Below are 11,421 nucleotides of genomic sequence, written 5' to 3'. Positions count from 1 at the left end.
AATCAGAGGTGACTCCTGTTCTCCAGGGGACATCTGCAATGCCTGAGGATATTTTGGGTTGTCACAGTTGGATGGAGGGTACCACTGGTATCTAGTAGGTGGAGACAAAGGATGCTTCTAAACATGCTACAGTGCAAAGACCAGTTCTTAACAACAGACTTGTCTAGTCAAAAATGTCAACAATGCCTAGGCTGAGAAACCCTGAGAAAGAACTTTTACAGTGGCCTAGATGCCTTCTTGATACAGCATCCACTGCCTCTGGGCCTCATCTCCTACCACCCTCCTCCTGGGTTACTCCACTCCTACCATATTTACCTCCCCCTTCCCCATACAAACAATCTGAACGATGTTTTCCACATGATCGGGACCTCTGTTGTTTATGGCTTTGCCTCTTCTGTCCTGCCTCTAGGTTATTAGGTTTCTGCAAGCTACTGGAGAGCTGATCAAGATTTTAAGCTAAAGATGGTGGTGATGAGTTACCTGAGGGTCATTCTTCAAGCCTCTCCATGCAAGACACTGTGGAGAAGGTTCCAGATTCCGAGGTCCACGCCTGCAAGGCCTTGCAGCCTCTACACCTGCACTTACAAATCCCGGAACCGAGTCTGTGAGTACACGGCTGCCTGGACAGAGCGGAAGCCTGGTTGTCTCCTAAGAGTCACGTGTGTTGAGTGTGTGCAGCTCTGATGTCAGTGGCATTCCAGACTGGGATTAGATGCCTTGAGGAGAATACCCCATTATTTCTCTGTTTGTTAAAATATGAGAAGTTTCTTCCCTAACTTTATTGAGCTACAGCTGACCTAAGTCTGAGGTACACATCATGATGATGTAGTCTGGAACGTTCCATCTCTCATTAGAAATTGCAGAAGAGTTACTTGTAGCTGACCACCTGGCCCATGTGTGCTTCGCTGTGACCCCGCAGATCAGGGGAGGTGGCAGATGGTCTTCCCTGACTCCACGGCACTGCTGCCATGGGGGTGGCTCATTCTGTGCTGTTGGGGCTGGACTGTGCGCTGCAGATGTTGCATGGCATCCCTGACTGTCTCAAGACCTCCCTAAAGGTCCCCTGGAGGCAAAGGGACACTGGCACAGAACCCCTGGGATGATAGGAGAGGATAATGTGTGTGATGGTGGAGACATGAGTTTAATGCACTGGTTAAGTGTATCTGCCAAATAGTTATTTTCTATATTTTCCACCATTCACAGTGAATTCACACAGTTTTCCAATGTTGGTTTGCTTCCATATTGTAGGTTTCTCAACTTTTCTCCCTTGGGTTTATTCTCTCTGACCTTATTTGCACATTAAAAAAGGAATTTATGAGAATGCCAGTCTAGCTAAATCCATTGCCTTGAAACTGCTTCATATATATATTTTTATTCTAAGTTTATTTTGTTTCTTCCATCACTAACTGTGTTCTCATTAAACTGAACTGGCCTGAGTCATAATAAATTTCTGGTTGCTGGGTGTGGCTTCCTACCAGCAAGCCCACATCCTCCCCAGAATGGCTTCTTCTCAACACTGGTACTTTGCAGTCTAAGGCTAAAAATGGAAAAAAGTAGTCATATTTATCTAGTTACTAAATCTTGTGTGTGAGGGTATTCCTTATTTTCTTGTTTGTTTATATTTACAGAAAGTATTTCCTTTTTCTATTTACACAATGATGAAAGTAAATCAAGTATGCTCATGTCTTTAGGACAGTTTGCTCCTTTTAGTGCTGACAAAACCCCAAAAGTAGTGGCTTAGGTAGGTGGGGTATTCTGTCTGTTTTTCAATAAACATTTTTTATATTTATTTTTATTTATTTGGGTTTTAGTTGCAGCACTCGGAATCTTTGGTTGCAACACACGGGGTCCTTTTTGAACAGCATGTGGGATCTAGTTGGAAATTGGAAATGCAAGATCTTAGCCAATGGACCACCAGGGAAGTCCCAGGGGGACTTCTTTTGGTTAATTTCCCACATCAGATGAAATGTTCTTATTTGTTACTTACTAGAGGAAACAGGTGAGACTCACTGTTTGATTGTAGTTTTCACATATTACACTGTCCCTCCTTGTTTCACCCAGGAGAATATTGGTCTTTGGTGCCCTGGGCCACTGAGCATGTCCTGTTTGGATATCCTAGTCCCTCATCATTTGGTTAGGAAGACAATACTCGTGGATTCTGGAAGCTTAGTACCCCAGAGGAAGGCCCAATACCCTTGTGACCCAAGACCACTAGGGGTTAGTTAATGTTCAAAGTTGTTAGCGAGCGCCTCCCACACAGTGAGAACTCAGTGCTGGCAGCTACCTCCAGTACCACAGTTGTCACGTCATCACCACCATCATCATGTCATATGCTCAGCAGCCCCCTCAGATGTCTGACCATTTTTAGGATCTGGGGAGCACAGCGAGGACTGACTGAGGAGGAGGGTGATGGCAGATCGAGAAGCAGCATTTCACTGGGGCCTGTGCCCCATGCTCTACCTTCATTCCCCATCAGCCCCAGGGAATCACTGGTGTCAGCTCAAACTGCTATTTGCTGTGCTCTCAAGCTACAGACAGTAAATATTCACAGTCCTAACCCTGCAGACTGGTCATATGATAAAATAAAGCTAAAAGCCTGCACCAATTACCCAAAATGAAAAGAAAATCAATTACATTTCATGTATCATCTAGTGAAATTTAGCCTAATTTTTTGTCTGACAAAAAACATTTAGGTATGAGATCTTAGACCATTGGGAAATAGGTTTAATAATACTAATTTTTAATTTAATGAAATATAAAAAATATAATCTAGAATGGAAATGGTACAGATTTGTTACTGTTCTATTGATTCTTAACATTTGTGATCTCCCTAGTTTTAGACAGAAGAGGAACATTTATTTTTAAAACAAATTGGAATAGAATAGCAATGTATAAAATGTAGCTATTAGCCACATGTATGTATTTACATGTAAATAATGTATTCAGATTGTATGGCCACCTGTGGAAATTTCCATTAGCAGAGAAACTTCTATTTGACAGGACTGGTCTATTTTATAACTGAACTATGTTAGAAAACTGTTCTATTATTTCTCTAATTTCGAAGAACACTAATAAAGCCTGGAGAAAAGCTTGTTTTGCAGTGTCTTCACAAAGAATTCCATTATTCCCCTGATAATATGGGCTGGGATACCCAGACTATATTGTTTTCCATTAACTTTCAAATTATCTTGAGATACAATGGATGCATTAAGAACCTTTTGGATTTAATTAACAGCCTCAGGGGTATCTGCAGCTACAGAGCACTAGCAAAAAGCCCTAAACTGACCACCAGGAAACATGGGCCTTCGTCTGCTGTAGGTAACTGCATGTGATGCTGTGGTTACCTGGGCTCAGCGTCAAAGTGCCTCTTACAGCCCTGATGCTCTAACAAGGCAGTCTGTGATTCTGTGACCATCCTCAACAAAGTCACATGGAGGGTCCCTGTGTATACCCTCACTGCAGTAGACCTAGGCCTGCTAGGATGGTGTTCAATTTGATGAGGAAATAGCACATCTCAAGAAAAAGGACAGTACAGGGCAAGGCACAGGAGAAAAGGTTAATGACGGTATAGAGCAGTGATGTCCAAAAGATATATAATGCAAGCCACATGTACTCTTCTTATTTAATAGTCACACTAAGTGAGGGATAAAGAAACAGGTCAAATGCTGAGGTGGCACAGTGGTAAAGAATCTGCCTGCCAATGTAGGAGCCACAAGAGATGCAAGTTTGGTCCCAGGAAAGAACCTTCTGGGGCAGTAAATGGCAACCCACTCTAGTATTCTTGCATGGAAATTCCATGGACAGAGGTGTATGGTGGGCCTTCAGTCCATGGTGTCGCAAAGAGACACAACTGATCATGCACACATGTGCATAATATACTCAATATATCCAAAATATTATCACTGTAACATGTAATCAATATAAAAATTATTAGTGAGGTAGTTTACATGAGTAAGTCTTCAAAGCCCAGTGGGGTATCCTATACCCTACATTTTCAGCACATCTCACTGACTGACCAATGGGAGTAACCTGGCAAGGTTCTGGAATAGCGTGGCAAGACCAGAGTTTGGGAAGGATGAGAAATAAAATTAGATGGGCATGGTGGGTTCCTAATATGAAAACCTTGGTGCCTGGACACAGAAGTTTGAACTTCACATAGTCTTTAACATGGGAACAACATAATAAAGGTGGTAATTTAGGAAAATTGATGGATGGCAAAACATAGTAGAGGGTAGTAATGTTGCAGGAAAGGGGACCCCTTCCAGGGCCTGAAACTGGGCTCTTGTCTAACACATAGAAAAGAACTGTCCGAGGAGACACGTGCTGACAAAGCAAGAGATTTTATTGGGAAAGGGCACCTGGGTGGAGAGCAATAAGGGTAATGGAACCCAGGAAAACTGCTCTGCCGCGTGGCTCGCAGTCTCAGGTTTTATGGTGATGGGATTAGTTTCCTGGTGGTCTTTGGCCAATCATTCTAATTCAGAGTCTTTCCTGGTGGCGCACACATCGCTCAGCCAAGATGGATGCTAGCGAGAGGGATTCTGGAAAGTGGACGGACACCCAGTGTTTCCTTTCAACCTTTCCCGAATTCTTCCGGTTGGTGGTGGCTTATTAGTTCCGTATTTCTTATCAGCATCTCCTGTCATAAAACACCTTATGCAAATGGTTACTATGGTGCCTGGCCAGGGTGGGCAGTTTCAATCAGTGTGCTTCTCCTAACAGTAACAGAGGAGGAAAAGTGAGCAAAAGGACTTTTCTTCGAGGAAAAGTGTATGGTGTAGGGGCGTAAACTAGGCTGGTGGTCATGGGCTGGGCAAAGAAGAGAGAAACCTCAAAGATCCTTAAGGAAAAAACAATGTGCTCAGCAGAGTGAAAGGAAATAAAGGTAAGACAGGAATGAACCTGAAAGGTTGTTGCTGAGCCTTGAAAGACGCCAGGATTCTTGGCCTCCAGAGGAGACGAATTTAATCCAGAGCCAGTGACGAGGCTTGACTGCTCAGAGCTTTTGTGTAATAAAGTTTTATTAACGTATAAAGGAGATAGAGAAAGCTTCTGACGGAGACATCAGAAAGGGGCAGAAAGAGTGCCCCGCTGCTAGTCTTTAGCAGGAAGTTATATACTTACTAGCAGGCTGCTAATAGAGAAAGGAAATGTCTCAAAACTGAGTGGCATCAGGCACATCACCCACAGCATCCATTTTGAGATAGCACTGGCACAAGGTGAGTCATCCCAGGCCTTAAAACGACTGACATGAATCTTGACGAAAGGCAGGTTTCCAAGTAAATACATAGTCTTATTAACACAGCTTAAGAGAACATTTGCATGAGTAAAACATACTGGTTTGTCAAGTGGGTTCTGAGTCTTAAGCAGAATAGACCTGAAGAAAGAGGGAGTCTAAGATAAATACATAGTTCATTAACATAGCTTAAGAAAAACATTTCCATAAGAAAAACACATTGTTTGCTTAGCTCAAGGTTTGAGAAAAGTTAAGTTCTGGTGGAAACAGGTGTTGTCATGGCAACACAGAATTTTAAAGGAAACCACCTTTTAATTTTGTATAGAGAAGGGAAAAACATCTGACTTGTAGTTTGTTTCTTCCTGCTGCTTTAGAGAGAGAAAAAATGACACTTGCAGCCTATTTCCTCCGTTTTGGGGGCCCTAGCCTTCCTGCCTCTTACCCTCTCAAACCCTTCCCAGAATGGTCTTTATTTTGTACATTTAGTCCACAAGCAGTGATTAAAAGCCAGCTAGCGGGGAACTAGAGGGGCAGCAGATAAGTATGCATACATGCATATAATTATCATTATACCTGTGTAATAAACGTTTGGAAGGAAAAGACCAGAATGCAATGATTAATAAGAGAGGATTGTTTAAGAGGATAATCAGAGAGGTATGGAAATGACACTTGCTGAAGAGGTGAGAAGCCAAAAATAGGAGCCAAACCTGAACTGAATGAGGGGAAGTTGATTTCTGAGGAGGAATAGGAATAAAGGGGCTAAGGCAGGCATGATGCTGAAAGACGGACACCTCAGAGGCAGGAGCCAAAGGTAGTACAAGCACAAAGTCAAGCAAAGCCAGGACCAGTCAGGGACACAAGGACTAAAGGCGAGCACATCTTCACTATGGGATCTAGAGGGATTGTGTTGCTCTTAGCACATTAGTGAACTGTTCCTAATGACAGTGTGGTGTCACCCCTTAAACCCTGGTTGACGGAATCACTAGCTCTGTTTATTTCATTTTCCCCACAGAAGAAGCTGGAAACACAGGCTCCATTAGCGCATATAATCACCTTCCTGCTTGGAGGGAAAGTCTGAGCAATTACCAAGAAATAATTTTAACTTTTACTTTGTTAGAATGCAGGAAGAGAGAAGAGAACAAAAATGTGAATTTATCTTTAGTAAAACAAGCCCTGGGCAAAAGCTGGCTTCACTAAGAAGACGGTGACCAAAGGTTCTCTGATAGTTGTGGGGGGTGGTCTGGGTTCCTAAAGGAGGAGGTGAGTGGGAGAAAGCCTGGAAGCTAAACTTGGGAACTGAAGGGCGTGAATTGATAGGAGTGTTACGACCATAAAAGAGCCACTGAAGCAACAGGCCTGGTTTCCTCAGGCTGCTGTTTCTGTGGGTGAGGGAGAAGATTCTAGGCATTTCTTGAACAAAGTGGTGGCCAATTAAAGATGAAACAGGGCATCGTCTTAGGCATCTGCTCATCATTCCTGTCTTCCCTAGTCTCCATGGGAGACAGACCCTCACCAGCTGGTTTTGAAGGGTGTAAATGCTCAAAGCCTCAGCCTCCCTCTGGGCATCTCAGAGGGGAAATGATGTCAGGCCTCTGCTGGCGGTCAGCTTTAAGACTGACTCAGGCCTGTTCTGGGGGTTTCTGAAAGCTTTAAAATACCAAACTAAAAACCTACCAAATACAGCTTTTTAACCCAACAATAGCATTTGGATAATCCATGCTCAGATTAAAGGGCATTTATCAAATTAGGAGCTACAGGGGGGAGGAAGACATGGCTCCTGCCTGCAAAGAATCTGCATTCCAATCCAATAATAATATGATTATATGGTGCCAGTTCCCTCCATTTTTCACTTTAGATTTCTGAAACAGAAAGTTCTCCTGCGCTCAAGTAAGTTCTTGTTCTTCAGAAGTTACTTTATACTGAGGGAGAAAACCCAAAACGTTGGGTTCAGACCTCTCTGGAGAAGAGATGATCTGCAGTATGTGAAAAGCTGAGCAGAAAAAAGGGAATACCCTGAGTTTGCCTATTGCTTTTGGCTCTAGACCAAGCTTTCTCAACTTTGGCATTACTGATATTTGGGGGCATGTAATTCTTGTGAAAGCCCGTCCTGCTACTGTGGAGGATGTTTAGCTGCATCTCTGGCCTCTACCCACTAGATGGCAGTAGCACCCTCCTCTAGTTGGACAACTGAAAAGTGTCTCCAGACATTGCCAAATGTCTCCTGGGGTCCCCATAGCTCCCTCCTGTGAGAACCACTAGTCTAGAAACTGCCTTGGCACGCTCTTTGTCTATACTGTGGGCCACTTGTAGGATCCCGCTTGGGGCAGCTATCTCAGGAAGAGAACCATCTCCCGTGTAAGAGGAAACCGGAGGCAAGCTTGTTTTTTTTCTGACAAGTGGAGTACCAGTGACCCTGCCATGCACAGAGGGGTTTGACTGGGCAGCAGCTGCCTTGTCACTTTCTCAAATCCTCAGGCTCGTTCTCAGCGGTGGGATGAGGTACAGAGGGGCATTGGTCATGATTTATCTCAATTCATATTTTGTCTGGTTTTCCTGTTGGTCTTGGTTCTGCCCATCCATGCTGCTTCTAAAGGGCAGAGACCTGGACAACCTGAATTATACACATGGAGTCTGTCTATCACATGTGCATGCTGCTAAGTCACTTCAGTCGTGTCCGACTCTGTGTGACCCCATAGACGGCAGCTCACTGGGGTTACCCCCGTCCCTGGGATTCTCCAGGCAAGAACACTGGAGTGGGTTGCCATTTCCTTCTCCAATGCATAGAAGTGAAAAGTGAAAGTGAAGAGCTCTCTTTATTATAAGAAATTTGTTGAGATTTATCAGAGACTTGCCACAAAGACCTGGCGCTTGAGTCTGGTAGAAAAATCAGCACTGGTGATGCCGTGTGAGACAGAGTGTGCATGTACCCCTGAACTTACAGTGTCATAGCTACGCATGTGACAGACAGAACTCCAGGGACCTTAGCAATGGTAACGTCTGGCCAGGCTTTGCAGGATGTCTGCCTAATCCTCACAGCTGGCTCCCATAAGAGGTGAACTCAGAGGACACGCCTACGTGGGCCCATATGATCCCCACAGTGAGGATTCCAGCTAGTGGGCCTCTCGATGACAGTCCCATGGTGCACCCCCTCTGGGAGAAAGTGGACCTGGCCCCGGCGGGTGAGCGCCAGTCGCCCATCAACATCCGCTGGATGGACAGTTTCTACGATCCTGGCTTACAGCCGCTCACCATCTCTTATGACCCGACCACCTGCCTCCACGTCTGGAATAACGGGTACTCTTTCCTCGTGGAATCTGAAGATTCTGCAGATAAATCGGTGAGAGCCAGAGCCGTGGTCTCATCTGGAGTTAAAGGGACAGCTTCATGTCAGCACAGGCCACATCACACAGAAGTCTCTTGGTAGCAGTGGTATGGGACTCATTGGACTTACTTCTTTTTTTCATTGTGAAATACACATAACATGAAATTTACCATCTTAGCTTTTTTTTTTAAGTGTACAGTTCAGTAGTATTAACTACAGTCACACTGTTGTATGACCATCACCACCATCCATCCTTATAACTCTGTACCTATTAAATAATAACTGCTTATTCCCCACCCCCCACTCCTCCAGCCCTTGGCAATGAACATTTTACTTCTGTTTCTATGAATTTTGACTATTGGGTGCCTCATTTAAGTGGAATCATATAGTATTTGTCTTTTAATGAGTGGATGATTTCATTGAGCATAATGTTTCAAGGTTCATTCATATTGTAATGTGTATAAGAATTTCATTCCTTTTAAAGAGAAATAATATTCCACTGTATGTACAGTTAATCCTTAGACAACACAGAGGAGCACCAACCCTCTACAAAAGTGAGAATCCAAATGTACCTTAAAGCCAGCCCTCCATATCTGCAGTTCCTCTGTATCTGCAGAGCCACGCAGCTGCAGATTATGTAGTACTGGCATATTTACTTAAGGAAAAAAAAAATCCAAGTATAAGTGGACCTGTGCTGTTCAAACCCATGATGTTTAAGGGTCAGCTGTATATACCACATTTTGTTTATCTCTTCATCTATTCGTGGCAGCTGCCTTTTGTAAATAATGCTGCTATGAACATGGGTGTACAAATATCTTTTCAAGATGCTGTTTTCAATTCTTTTGAGTATATACCCAGAAGCAGGATTACTGGATCCTCCGTAGACTTCTCTGAGTGTATGATAAGTGTCTCTTCTCATTTTTATTCATGTTTCCATCTACTAGAATAAATAGTATTTTCTGTTAATACATATATCTCTGTGTATAGATTGTATTACTGATGTAGAAGATAGGGCATGAAGTTTAAACTTTGCTAGAAATTTATTTCCTGTGTGTGTTGAATATGTGGTAATCCCCTGCTAACTGACTTGACAAATAAAATTTATATTAAATAGCAATACTACTTAGTCAGATTTATGCATGGGTTTTTTAAAAAATGCATACTACAGTACTATACCATCCGTTGTTGGTTGAATCTACAGATGTGGAACCAAGGATGAGGAAAACCAACTGTAAAATTAAATATGCTGATTTTCAACTGTGAGGTGGCTGGCACCCCTAACCTCTGCGTTATTCAAAGGTCAACTGTACAGAACAAAAAGCTAGTCAGGCAAGAAAAAGATTTGGTCACCCAGCAACATGTATGTATTTTGTCATTCATTGATTTATTTATTAATTCAACATTTACTAAGTGCCAATCATGTGCCAGACATGGCACTAAGTGCTAGAAATAACAACTCGATTCTTGGCCTCCCAGAATTCAAAGACTAGTGAGAGAAACATATAGTAAATTAGAATTATACAGCAAATATGATTTGAAAAAGAGTTTCTAAAAATACTGTGGGACCACAGATGAGGGTGTGATAGAGACTGTTCAGAGGAGTGTATGGTGATTTCACTAAGGAGGGGACATTTGTGTTGGGTATTGAAGGATGAATAGCATGTGCCAAGAGGATTAGAAGGGCATTCCAGACTGAAGGAAAATCATGTGCAGAAACAGATGTTAAGAAAGTGTCCAAAACCCACTGTGGCCAACATGAGAGGGTATGCTGTGGGGAGAAGCAGGAAGAATGGTGACCACTGGAGATTAAGAGGGTAGATGGAAGGCAGTCTTCTGACTGCCTAAAAATAACACTGGTTATTTTTAAACAAGAGAATGGTATAACATGATATCATGTAAATAATTGGTCAGTTGCTTTATTTTTTTTGAGGTTAACCCAGGCAACAGTACAAGATTAATCTACATGGGAGATGATGGGAGCCTGTGGCAATCAAAGGAGAGAAAGCAAGTTTTAACAATCATTTTAAAAATAAAAGCAAAAAATAAAAATAAAAGAACTTGGAGTCTTCTTCAAATGAGAAGAAGGCAAAGTTAGCCGTGATCTTGTGGTGTCTCACTTGGGAGTCTCTGGGGTGGCAATGCCAGAAAGTTCATGAATGATGGACAACGAATAATTTGTAGGGAAAAATAGGAAGCATGTAAGAAAAAAAATTTTCTTCTTACAACTTTTCTGCTAATTTAATTTTAAATGTTACATTAAAAATAGAAACACATTTCAACTGGTTATGCCTCAAAAAAGGAATATGTCTGCAATTCCTGTCTTAATTCCCATAGGAAGAATCTGTTTCTCTCAAGACAAGCATCTTCTCTCCTTTTGAGGCAAATGGATTTTGGATTTTAGTATTTCCTGCAGATCAAGATGAGAATGAATAAATATTGATCCCTCACTGAAATGTTACTCATTTTACTATAAAATTTTTAAAATGTTTCTCCCCAGATAAATCCTTTATTCAAAGTAATATTAATTGCTGCTCCATTAATTGCATAATTAATTGCATAGGTTTCTTCCTATTCTTTGTTTCTATCTCATTTTGCACCAGACTGTCATGTTTTTACCAGTGGCTTTATTTTAGGTGAGGAAACATGTTTAAATAGTAGAGGCTGAATAAGGCCACCAACTTATTTTGGAGTGATCCTATATGATCAGGCACTAATTCGTTTAATGGTGTTTCAGCTGCACTTGGTATATCAGAATGCAATCCAATTTGAAAGTTTTGAGGGCGCAGCAACTGGAAGAAGATGGTTTGGCTATGGTAGGAATATTTTTAAAGGTAAAAAAATCTTACCAAGTTTAAATGATGTG

At 42.2% G+C, this 11,421-nt stretch overlaps 1 pseudogene; it reads left to right on the top strand.

The window, feature by feature from the left end:
• Positions 1–462: 462 nt before the first annotated feature.
• On the top strand, positions 463–9,619 carry LOC138071294 (carbonic anhydrase 5B, mitochondrial-like; annotated as a pseudogene).
• The last annotated feature ends 1,802 nt before the right edge of the window (positions 9,620–11,421 follow it).

This window comes from Capricornis sumatraensis, chromosome X (assembly GCF_032405125.1).
Source record: "Capricornis sumatraensis isolate serow.1 chromosome X, serow.2, whole genome shotgun sequence".
In the NCBI taxonomy this organism is placed as follows: Eukaryota; Metazoa; Chordata; class Mammalia; order Artiodactyla; family Bovidae; genus Capricornis; species Capricornis sumatraensis.
The sequence above is the reverse complement of the archived record's forward strand: the minus strand, read 5'-3'. Positions and strand labels throughout refer to the sequence as shown.